Genomic DNA, 12,954 nt, shown 5'->3' with positions numbered 1-12,954 from the left:
TTTTTAAAATGAAAATAGTAAGGAGGCTTCCCTGGTGGCGCAGTGGTTGGGAGTCCGCCTGCCGATGCAGGGGACACGGGTTCATGCCCCGGTCCTGGAGCATCCCAAATGCCACAGAGTTGCTGGGCCCGTGGGTCATGGCTGCTGAGCCTGCATGTCCGGAGCCTGTGCTCCACAGCGGGAGAGGCCACAGCAGTGAGAGGCCCATGTACCGCAAAAAAAAAAAAAAAAGAAAATAGTAAGAAGAGTAGAATTGTTTTATACTTTGGGCAAATCTCTTTAATGTCTGGCATAATAGGAGATAGTGGAATTCTCATACCTGCTTCTACAGTCAGACTATTGTTATATGTTGCTTTAGTTGAGTCATATAAGAAAATCTAGCCTCAAACAAATATGTAGTTGGAAAAGGGGAAAGTATTTTAACAGCCTTGTTAGATAATTGTGGAACCCGTTTTTTCCTCTTCATTTCCACATAAGCATAAAAACTCAGCAAGAACTTCCTTCCAAAGAGTTCACTATGGAAAGAGGGGGGAAAGAGTAACTTTATAGTGGAGACAAACACTACCTCAGACAAGTGTGATCAAGGTTAACATCAACAGTGTTAAGTCATATTGATCATATGTGCCCTTGATATGATCTGATGAAAATAGCACTTGACCTCTGTGGTCTTCGTCCCAAAGCCTACAATTCCAGTCAAATCATGAGAAAAACATCAGACAAATCCCATTTGAGGGACAGTCTACAAAATAACTGACCAGTATTCCTCAAAACTGTCAGGGTCATCAAAAAGAAGGAAAGTCTGAGAAATTGTCACAACTAAGAGGAATCTAAGGAGGCATGATGACTAAAGGTAATGTGGTATCCTGGATGGGATCTCTCTCACATAGCTCTTCAAATGTGCAGTCGGCAATGATTCCACAGGCTTTATTCAGCCGCAGCTCTCTGCCTTGCACTTTTAGAATCCTTGGTCTAGTTAAATCACTTTGTTTCTGAGCCAGCTCATCAAACAACTTATCCATGACAGCCTCCACATCAGCTTCACTTGGGAGATAGTAGAGTTCTCCTGCATCAGGAAGTTCCCTTTTCCGATAATCTATCCCAGAATCTAGCTGGACCATGTTACAGTATTTCAGAAAGAAATACAGCATTGCCCACATACATGCATTCCATTCTCTCATTGCCTCAGAGACCTTCAGGACAGCTATGAATGGTACAAAGTTAGCTCTTTGGGGTCCATTTTTATAGAGAACATCTGGTGGCCTGTTGGATGTTGCCACAACGATGACCCCATTTTTGAACAGATTTTCAAAAAGCTGTTTCAGAATCATGGCATCAGCAATGTCAGTGACCTGAAATTCATCAAAACATAAGAGACATGCTTCTTTACTGATTTCTTCAGCTATAGGAGCTATTGGATCATATGATTTAGCCATGAGTCCTGGTTTCCTTTTTGGCAAACTCTGTTTAAGGCAGTGTAATCTTTTGTGAACATCTAGCATGAAACCATGAAAATGAACCCGTTTTTTCCTCTTCATTTCCACATAAGCATAAAACACGTCCATCACCATTGTTTTCCTTGTACCTTAGAAAAAAAAAGGTCTTCTGCCTCTATACTGTATCCTTTAAGGTCCTCATGTAATTCCTGCAAACACTGTACGACTCTTCTTTGATGTTCATCGTCCTTTAGCTCACGAGCTTTGATCAGAAAGTCATAGAGGTCCAGTGGTCCATGGCAAACAGCTAAAGCTTTTGAATAAACCTCTGTAGCAGCAGTTGGAGACATACTCTCGGGGGTCTGAACTGTATAGGCTTTACAAAAGGGGTTTCCAGGGGCGGTGACCGAAGCGGCGAGAGCAGCAGCCTAAGCCCTGCACCCAACACATCTTCCTCTCAGTCGGCTCGGTGCTAAGCGCCTAGAAGGGCTTTTCTTCAGATGGTGGGCTTTGAGGTATTATTATTTTATTTCCCTTTGTATGTTATCTATTTTTAACTGTAATAAATTCCTATTGCCCTTGCAATTATACAAAATATTAAAAAGCCTGGAGAAACATAAACATTTTCTGCTCCAAGCACAGGAAAGTTTTCCACTTTAGTAGGGGAACATCCCTGAGGCACAGGAAGGGAGACAGAATGTTGGAGGAGCCCCTTCCACAATATAACAGGACACAGGTCTCCAAATTCCAAACCACACTGATTAAGATCTGTTGTTTAAACTTTTGCCCAGCTAACTGAGAAAAAAACATAGGACGTTAGTTTTATTTTGCTGTGCCCTGATGAACAGTAAGGTTGAGGGTCTTATCAGATGAGAAGCACTAGTGTACACTAGTTAGATGTGGGGCTCAGCTGCCACCCAGAATTGGTTCATATCTTAATCTTGTGACAGGCTAGCACTGCCATCACTGTGCCTCAGTTCCCTGATGGTTACAGTTCAGAAACAATAGCTTCTCCTCACAGGACGTGGTGGGAATTAAATGACCAAATATAGGTTTAGCGTTTACAACACTGTAGGGCCAGAGGAAGTCAGTAATAATACTAACCATTCTTATTATTATCATACCTAAATTGACCATTAGTGCTTAAGGCCATTTTATTATTATGTGGGCTTATACTGATTGGCTTGACTTGACCTCCATAATATGATGTTTGTAGAAAAAAAGCAGTTTACAAAACCGTATGTAGGGTATCATCTCATTGTTCATCTTAAAAATGCAGGTTATATTTGCATAACAAAATTTCTGAAAACAAATATACACTCACCTCTTAAGAGTACTTATCGTTGAATAGTAGACACCAAGGTTTTCTAATGATTTTTGCTCTTTTTGTCTCTTCTTGAGATCCCCAAAATAACATGGGGTTATAGATAGTTTAAGAGAAAGGGACATTTGACTAAATGGGATCACAGATCATTATGGAACAATACTTAATTATCTATTTAACCAAAGTGACAATAAAAGAATTTAAAAGCAAATACAGCAGGTTACATAGTTGTGAGCAAAACTTAGCTATTTTAATACTGAGAAGACAGTTTTCTTATGTAATTAAAGACATGATAAACACAACATGAAGCACAGGAAATTATTTTGGAAAGAGAAAAACGATCACCTTTCTAGGCAGATTATTTAAAAGGTACAGAGAAACCTTTCCCAATCTCTTAACAAGAGCAGACCTACAGTCAAAGAAACCCTGTCTTCATAGCAGATGAAAGAAAATTAAGTTTTATTTTAACATAAATATACTATTGATATTAAAGCTTATTATTTAAACATTTATGGAAGATTGGCTCAAGATGGGGGAGTAGAAGGATGTGTGCTCACCCCTTCTTGCCAGAGTACCAGAATCACAGCTATCTTCTGAATAACCATTGAGAGGAAGACGCTGGAACCCACAAATAAAGATACCCCACATCCAAAGACAAAGGAGAACCCACAATGAGATGGTAGGAGGGGCACAATCATGACAAAATCAAATCCCGTAATTGCTGGGTGGGCGACTCACAAACTGGAGAACCACTATATGACAGAAGTTCTCCCACTGGAGTGAAGGTTCTGAGCCACGTGTCAGGCTTCCAAACCTGGGGGGCCTCGGCAACAGGAGGATGAATCCCCAGAGAACCAGATTTTGAAGGCCAGCAGGATGTGATCACAGGACTTCCACAGGACTGGGGGAAACAAGAGACTCCACTCTTGGAGGGCACATACAATGTCTTATGCACACCAGGACCCAGGGGAAAGGAGCAGTGACCCCACAGGAGACTGAACCAAACCTACCTGCTAGTGTTGGAGGGTCTCCTGCAGAGGTGGGGGGTGGCTTTGGCTCACCATGGGGACAAGGACACTGGCAGCACCAGTTCTGGGAAGTACTCTTTGGTGTGAACCCTGCCAGAGGCCCCCATCAGCCCCACCAAACAGCTTGCAGGCTCCAGTGTGCAGTCGCCTCAGGCCAAACACCAACATGGAGGGAACACACCCCTCCCATCAGCAGACAAGTGGATTAAAGTTTTACTGAGCATGCCCTGCCTACCCACCACCAGTTCCACTCATCAGGAAGCTTGCACAAGCCTCTTAGATAGCCTCATCCACCAGAGGGCAGACAGAAGAAGCAAGAAGTAATACAATTCTGCAGAATGAAAACGACAACCACAGAAAGTTAGACAAAATGAAAAGGTGAGGAATATGTCCCAGATGAAGGAACAAGATAAAACCCCAGAAAAAGAACTAAATGAAGTGGAGATAGGAAACCTTCCAGAAAAAGAATTCAGAATAATGAAAGTGAAGGTGATCCAGGATCTTGGAAAAAGAATGGAGGCAAGGATGGAGAAGATGCAAGAAATGTTTGAAAAAGACCTAGAACAACTAAAGAACAAACAGAGATGAACAGTACAATAACTGAAATTAAAAATACACTAGAAGGAATTAATAACAGAATAACTGAGGCAGAAGAACGGATAAGTAACCTGGAAGACAGAATGGTGGAAATCACTGCCATGGAACAGAATAAAGAAAAAAGAAATGAAGACAGCCTAAAAGACCTCTGGGACAATGTTAAACACACCAACATGCACATTACAGGGGTCACAGAAGGAGGAGAGAGAAAGGACCCAAGAAAATATTTGAAGAGATAATAGCTGAAAAATTCCCTAACATGTGAAAGGAAACAGTCAACCAAGTCCAGGAAGCGAAGAGTTCCAGGCAGGAAAACCCCAAGGAGGAACATGCCAAGACACATAGTGATCAAACTGACAAAAATTAAAGACAAAGAAACAATACTAAAAGCAACAAGGGAAAAATGACAAATAACATACAAGGGAACTCCCATAAGGTTATCAGCTGATTTCTCAGCAGAAACTCTGCAAGCCAGAAGGGAATGGCACAATATGTTTAAAGCGATGAAAGGGAAGAACCTACAGCCAAGATACTCTACCCAGCAAGGCTCTAATTCAGATTTACTGGAGAAACCACAAGCTTTACAGACAAGCGAAAGCAAAGAGAATTCAGCACCACCAGACCAGCTTTGCAACAAATGCTAAAGGAACTCCTCTATGTGGGAAAGAGACTAGCAACTTAAAACAACCCTGTACATATATAGACAGCTATATCAAAACCTCATGCAAACATCAAACACAAAAACTACAATAGATACACACACAAAAAAGAAAAAGTAACCCAAACACAACACTAAAGATAGTCATCAAATCACAAGAGAAGAGAGCAAAAGAGGAAGGGAAGAAAAAAGACCTACAAAAACAAACCCAAAACAATTAAGAAAATGGCAATAGGAACACACATATCAATAATTACCTTAAATGTAAATGGATTAAATGCACCAACCAAAAGACACAGACTGGCTTAACGGATACAAAAACAAGACCCATATATATGCTGTCTACAAGAGACCCACCTCAGACCGAGGGACACATACAGACTGAAAGTGACAGGATGGAAGAAGATATGCCATGCAAAATGAAATCAAAAGAAAGCTGGAGTTGCAGTACTCATATCAGAAAAAAGTAGACTTTAAAATAAAGACTGTTATAAGAGACAAAGAAGGACACTACATAATGATCAAGAGATCAATCCAAGAAGAAAATATAACAATTGTAAATATATATGCATCCAACATAGGAGCACCTCAATATTTAAGGGGAATATTAACAGCAATAAATGGAGAAATCAACAGTAACACAATAAAAGTGGGAGACTTTAATACCCCACTTTCATCAATGGACAGATCATCCAGACAGAAAATCAATAAGGAAATACAGGTCTTAAATGACACATTAGACCAGATGGACTTAATTGATATTTATAGAGCATTTCATCCAAAAGCAGCAAAATAAACATTCTTCTCAAGGGCACATGGAACATTCTCCAGGACTGATGACATGCTGGGCCACAAAGCAAGCACTGGTATATTTAAGAAAATTGAAAATATATCAAGCATATTTTCCAGCCACAGTGCTATGAGATTAGAAATAAACTACAAGAAAAAAAACTATAGAAAACACAACACGTGGAGGCTAAACAATATGCTACTAAACAAGCAATGGTTCACTGAAGAAATCAAAGAGAAAATAAAAAAAATACCTAGAGACAAATGAAAATGAAAACACAATGGTCCAAAACCTATGGGATTCAGCAAAGGCCGTTCTAAGAGGAAACTTTATAGCAATACAATCTTACCTCAGGAAACAAGAAAAATCTCAGAAAACAACCTAACCTTACACCTAAAGCAACTAGAGAAAGAAGAACAAACAAAACCTAAAGTTAGTAGAAGGAAAGAAATCATAAAGATCAGATCAGAAATAAATGAAATAGAGACAAAGAAGACAACAGCAAAGATCAATGAAACTAAAAGCTGGTTCTTTGAAAAGATTAAAAAATTGATAAACCTTTAGCCAGACTCATCAAGAAAAAAAGGGAGAGGACTCAAACCAATAAAATTAGAAATGAAAAAGGAGAAGTTACAACTGACACCACAGAAATATGAAGGATCATGAGAGATTACTACAGTCAACTCTATGCCAATAAAATGGACAACCTGGAAGAAATGCACAAATTCTTAGTAAGGTACAGTCTCCCAAGACTAAACCAGGAACAAATAGAAAATATGACCAGACCAATCACAAGCACTGAAATTGAGACTGTGATAAAAAAATCTTCCAACAAACAAAAGCCCAGGACCACATGGCTTCACAGGCGAATTCTATCAAACATTTAGAGAAGAGCTAACACCTATCCTTCTCAAACTGTTCCAGAAAACTGCAGAGGAAGGAACACTGCCAAACTCATTCAAATGAGGTCACCATAACCCTGATACCAAAACCAGACAGAGATACCATAAAAAAGAAAATTACTGGCCAATATCACTGATGAACATAGATGCAAAAATCCTCAACACAATACTAGCAATTCGAATCCAACAATACATTAAAAGGTTCATACACCATGATCAAGTGGGATTTATCACAGGGATGCATGGATTTTTCAATATCAACAAATCAATCAATGTGATACACCACATCGACAAATTGAAGAATAAAAACCACATGATCATTTAAATAGATGCAGAAAAAGCTTTTGACAAAATTCAGCACCCATTTATGATAAAAACTCTCCAGAAAGTTGGCACAGAGGGAACATAGCTCAACACAATAAAGGCCTTATATAACAAACCTACAGTTAACATCATACTCGATAGTGAAAAGCTGAAAGCATTTCCACTGTGATCAGGAACAAGACAAGGATGTCCACTCTCACAACTTTTATTCAACACAGTTTTTGGAACTCCTAGCTATGGCAATCAGAGAAGGAAAAGAAATAAAAGGAATCCAAATTGGAAAAGAAGAAGTAAAACTGTCACAGTTTGCAGATGATACTATATAGAGAAAATCCTAAAGATGCTACCAGAAAACTACTAGAGCACATCAATGAATCTGGTAAAGTTGCAGGCTACAAAATGAATACACAGAAAACTGTGGCATTTCTATACACTAACAATGAAAGATCAGAAAGTGAAATTCAAGAAACAGTCCCATTTACCATCATATCAAAAAGAATAAAATACCTAGGAATAAACCTACCTGAGGAGACAAAAGACCTGTACTCCAAAAACTATAAAATGCTGATGGAAAAATCGAAGAAGAGACAAACAGATGGAAGGATACACCATGCTCCTGGATTTGAAGAATCAATATTGTCAAAATGACTACACTACCCAAGGCAATCTACAGATTCAATGCAATCCCTATCAAATTACCAATGGCATTTTTTCACAGAACTAGAATAAAAAATCTTAAAATTTGTATGGAGACACAAAAGACCCTGAATAGCCAAAGCAATCTTGAGAAAGAAAAATGGAGCTGGAGGAATCAGGCTCCCTGACTTCAGACTATACTACAGAGTTATAGTCATCAAAACAGTATGGTACTGGCACAAAAATAGAAATATAGATCAATGGAACAGGATAGAAAGCCCAGAAATAAACCCGTGCACCTATGGTCAATTAATCTATGACAACGGAGGCAAGACTATATGATGTTGGAAAGACAGCCTCTTCAGCAAATGTTGCTGGGAAAACTGAACAGCTACATGTAAAAAAAATAAAATTATATCATTCTTTATCACCATACACAAAAGTGAGGTCAAAATGGATTAAAGATTTAAATATGAGACTTGACACTATAAAACTCCTAGAGGAAAACATAGGCAGAACACTGATATAAATTGCAGCAATCTTTTTCAATCCGTCTCCCAGAGTAATGGAAATAAAAAGAAAAATAAACAAATGGGACCTAATTAAACTCAAAAGCTTTGCACAGCAAAGGAAACCATAAATAAAAGGAAAAGACAACCCACAGATTGGGAGAAAATGTTTGCAAATGATGTGATTGACAAGGGATTAGTCTCCAAAATATACAAATAGCTCATGTGGCTTAATATCATCAAAACAAACAACCCAATCAAAAATGGGCAGAATACCTAAATAGACATTTCTTCAAAGAAGACATACAGATTGCCAACAAACACATGAAAAGATGTTCAACATCGCTAATTATTAGAGAAATGCAAATCAAAACTACGATGAGATATCACCTCACACCAGTCAGAATGGCCATCACCAAAAAGTCTACAAACAATAAATGCTGGAGAGGGTGTGGAGAGAAGGGAACCCTCCTACACTGTTGGTGGGAATGTAAATTGGTACAGCCACTATGGAGAACAGTATGGAGGATCCTTAAAAACTAAAAATAGAGCTACCGTATGATCTTTCAATCCTACCCCTGGGTATTCATCCAGAGAAAAACATAGTCCAAAAGGATGCATGCACCCCAATATTCATTGCAGCACCGTTTACAATAGCCAAGACATGGAAGCAACCTAAATGTCCATCGACACAGGAATGGATAGAGAAGTTATGGTACATATATACAATGGAATATTACTCAGCCGTAAAAAAGAATGAAATAATGCCATTTGCAGCAACATGGATGGACCTAGAGACTGTCATACTGAGTGAAGTAAGTCAGACAGGAAAGAGAAATATTGCATGATATCGCTTATATGGGGAATCTAAAAAGAAATGATACAAACAAACTTATTTCCAAAACAGAAACAGGTTCACAGACTTAGAGAACAGACTTACGGTTACCAGGAGGGAAGGGTGGAGGGAAGGGATAGTTAGGGAGTTTGGGATTGACATGTACATACTGCTTTATTTAAAATGGATCACCAACAAGGGTGTACTGTATAGCACAGGGAACTCTGCTCAATGTTATGTGGCAGCCTGGATGGGAGGGGAGTTTCGGGGAGAATGGATACATGCATATGTATGGCCGAGTCGCTTTGCTGTGCACCTGAAACTATCACAACATTGTTAATGAGTTACACACCAATATAAAATAAAAAGTTAAAAAAATACATCCAAAAATAAAGTAAAAAATTAAACCTTTATAATAAATTCATTCAATTTTAGCCAGCTTGACCATACAAAGTAAATTTCTCTTCCTCTCTCCTCTACTTTCTATATCCATTTAGTGTGTCCTGTATTCTCCTCTTTCTCATTCTGAAACAACAAGTCATTCTACTGTAGGGCAAAATTACCTTTTCCTTTACCAAAAATGCATCTCCATACCTCACACCTTTTCTTATCCCCAAACATCCTACTTTTCTTACATACAGAGATGAAATAATTTCCCATAGTAATTTTAGCAGTTTTAATTATATGTATTAATTAGAATTCTTAATGCTTACAAACCATAAACTATAGTGAAAACTAGGAAGTAAGCAATTGTGAACTGTCTGTTCCATACCAACAGTTTGTAGATTGGCAAATTTATGAATACACCTGATAATTTTTAAAAGCATGTGCTTCCTCATAGTACAAACTTTCAATGTGGCACAAGCCATTTTTGCTAACAAGACCAAATATCTTTTGTTCCTTTTTAATAAGGGGACAAAAGTAGGTAAACCTAGATGTATGTTTAGCAATTAATGTTTCAGTGTATTATTTTGAAATGATCTAGACATTACAAGAATATCTATAATTTAACTCAGCTAAATTATAAGGTTGGAAATTACTAAAAGTTAGTAATTTGGGAAACTATTTTTAAGGAGACATTATAAAACATAATTACTCCACAACTACAGAGCCCACGCACTCTGGAGCCCATGCACCACAACTAGAGAGTCTGCGCACCCCAACTACTGAGCCCACGTGCTCTGGGGTCAACACACCACAACTAGAGAGAAGCTCGCGTGCTGCAATGAACAGCCTGCGTGCCACAATGAAAGATCCCACATACCACAACTAAGACCCGACACAGCCAAAAATAAATTAAATAATTTTTAAAAAATAATTACTGTTTGAAAGTTCTTTTATACACTTTTATCTTATGTAAATTTACTTAATTCACTTGCTCTTAACAATTATGTTGAGATCGCTCATGAAATTTTAACAAGACATTAAGCAGCTAGCCATAATCTTGTTATTTTTCTTGCTGGCAAATATTGTAAGACATAACATGAACTTATGACTAGTACATCTAGGTAGAACAAAAGTTTTATCTGCATTATATTTATTTATTTATTTTTATTTTTTATTTTTTATTTTTTGCTGTACGCAGGCCTCTCACTGTTGTGGCCTCTCCCATTGTGGAGCACAGGCTCTGGATGCGCAGGCTCAGCGGCCATGGCTCACAGGCCTAGCTGTTCCACGGCATGTGGTATCTTCCCAGACCGGGGCATGAACCCATGTCCCCTGCATCGGCAGGCGGACTCTCAACCACTGCGCCACCAGGGAAGCCCCTGCATTATATTTAATGTTGATAACTCTGAAGACATGTCTGTCTTAATTAATCCAACACACAAACTAGTTTTTATTTACTTTAGATTATCTCACATCATGTGAACTTGAAAAACATTTGTGTTACTTTCTATTTTATTTCTTAGAGTTTAGCGATACTTAATTTATATAAGCACTTCTTTTTCTGTTTTTTTTTTTTTTTTTGCGGTACGTGGGCCTCTCACTGTTGTGGCCTCTCCCTTTGCAGAGCACAGGCTCCGGATGTGCAGGCTCAGCGGCCATGGCTCATGGGCCTAGCCGCTACGCGGCATGTGGGATCTTCCAGGACCGGGGCACGAACCCATATCCCCTGCATCGGCAGGCAGACTCTCAACCACTGAGCCACCAGGGAAGCCCTATTTTTCTTTAAGCCAATCAAATAGAGATCTTTTACAAATCTTTTACCATTTGGAGGTAGAGAAGTGTCACACATCTCTAACATACACATAGACATACAGACAAATAAAGATATAGCTTGCATTTTAAAATTTAGCAATGATGTAGATACAATAGTTTAAAACTCACTAATTTATAATAGAACACTTGGATTCAAACTGTGTTTCTGGCAGATGGAAAAGTTAAGGTTATCTGCTCAGATGGCTAAAGCTTTTTGCCACTATTTGTAGAGAAGACTTTTAAGATTTTTTCATTTGTCTAGTTTCCAAGTAGCTCCTTTTTTATTTCTTTAACTTCTGACAAGAATCACCTCCCTGAAGTTTGCATTTAAAAGAGATGCTCTCAGATCCTAGAGAAGACAGAGTTGAAAGTCTACATCTCAAAGGCACTGAGAAAAGATGTAAATTTTCTCTAAGAATGAGTTTTGGTGCATATTTGCCTATTATCAAAGGCCTAGGATAATTATTGTTTAAATTTTCCTTCTTTTTCTTTGTCATTTGTTTCTATGTATTTTTTAAATTTCCTCTTTGATTTCTTCAGTGATCTCTTATTTAGTAGCATATTGTTTAGCCTCCATGTGTTTGTGTTTTTTATATATATTTTTCCTGTAATTGATTTCTATTCTCATAGCATTGTGGTCAGAAAAGATGCTTGACATGATTTCAATTTTCTTAAATTTTCTGAGGCTTGTTCTGTGACCCAAGATGTGATCTATCCTGGAGAATGTTCCGTGTGCACTTGAGAAGAAAATGTATTCTGCTGCTTGTGGGTGGAATATCCTATAAATATCAATTAAATTTATCTAGTCTACTGTGTCATTGAAAGCTTGTGTTTCCTTATTGATTTTCTGTCTGGATGATCTATCCATTGGTGTAAGTGGGGTGTTAAAGTCCCCCACTACTATTGTGTTATGGTCGATTTCCTCTTTTATGGCTGTTAGCATTTGCCTTATGTATCAAGGTGCTCCTATGTTGGGTGCATAAATATTTACAATTGTTATGTCTTCTTCTTGGATCGATCCCTTGATTACGTAGTGTCCTTCCTTATCTCTTGTAACAGTCTTTATTTTAAAGTCTATTTTATCTGATATGAGTATTGTTACTCCAGCGTTAATTTGATTTCCATTTGCATGGTATATATTTTTTCCATCCCTTCACTTTCAGTCTGCATGTGTCCCTAGGTCTGAAGTGGGTCTCTTGTAGACAACATATATACGAGTCTCATTTTTTTTTCTTTTTTTTGTGGTACGCGGGCCTCTCACTGTTGTGGCCTCTCCCATTGCGGAGCACAGGCTCCAGATGCACAGGCTCAGCGGCCATGGCTCACGGACATAGCTGCTCCACGGCATGTGGGATCTTCCCGGACCGGGGCATGAACCCATGTCCCCCACTTCGGCAGGCGGACTCTCAACCACTGCACCACCAGGGAAGCCCACGAGTCTCATTTTTGTATCCATTCAGCCAGTCTGTGTCTTTTAGTTGGAGCATTTAATCCATTTACACTCAAAGTAATTATCGATATGCCCCCTAAGAGTAGGCAACAGTCAGTAGGACACTAGCTGCAAATGGGGTGCAACCCACATTTCTGGCTGACTATATTCTTGGGGCCTACATCCTGACGTTCGAGCCACCTGCACACACAAGAAATGACAACCTATGTGCCATGGGAAGGCAGAAAGCCAAGCCAAGTTCTCAGAACATACAAGACAAACAGGAAAGT

General features: G+C 38.7%; 1 pseudogene across 1 annotated transcript in view; it reads right to left on the bottom strand.

Annotated features, from left to right (window-relative positions):
- Positions 1-827: 827 nt before the first annotated feature.
- Positions 828-12,954, bottom strand: part of LOC307069755 (AFG1-like ATPase) — a 33,507-nt pseudogene continuing 21,380 nt past the window's right edge. Inside the window, exon 4 of the transcript in view lies at positions 828-1,927. The product of the transcript in view is annotated as an AFG1-like ATPase (transcript). The remainder of the gene's footprint in view (positions 1,928-12,954) is intronic.

This window comes from Hyperoodon ampullatus (genome assembly GCF_949752795.1).
Source record: "Hyperoodon ampullatus genome assembly, chromosome: X".
NCBI lineage: Eukaryota > Metazoa > Chordata > Mammalia > Artiodactyla > Ziphiidae > Hyperoodon > Hyperoodon ampullatus.
This window is presented reverse-complemented; position numbering and strand designations above follow the sequence as displayed.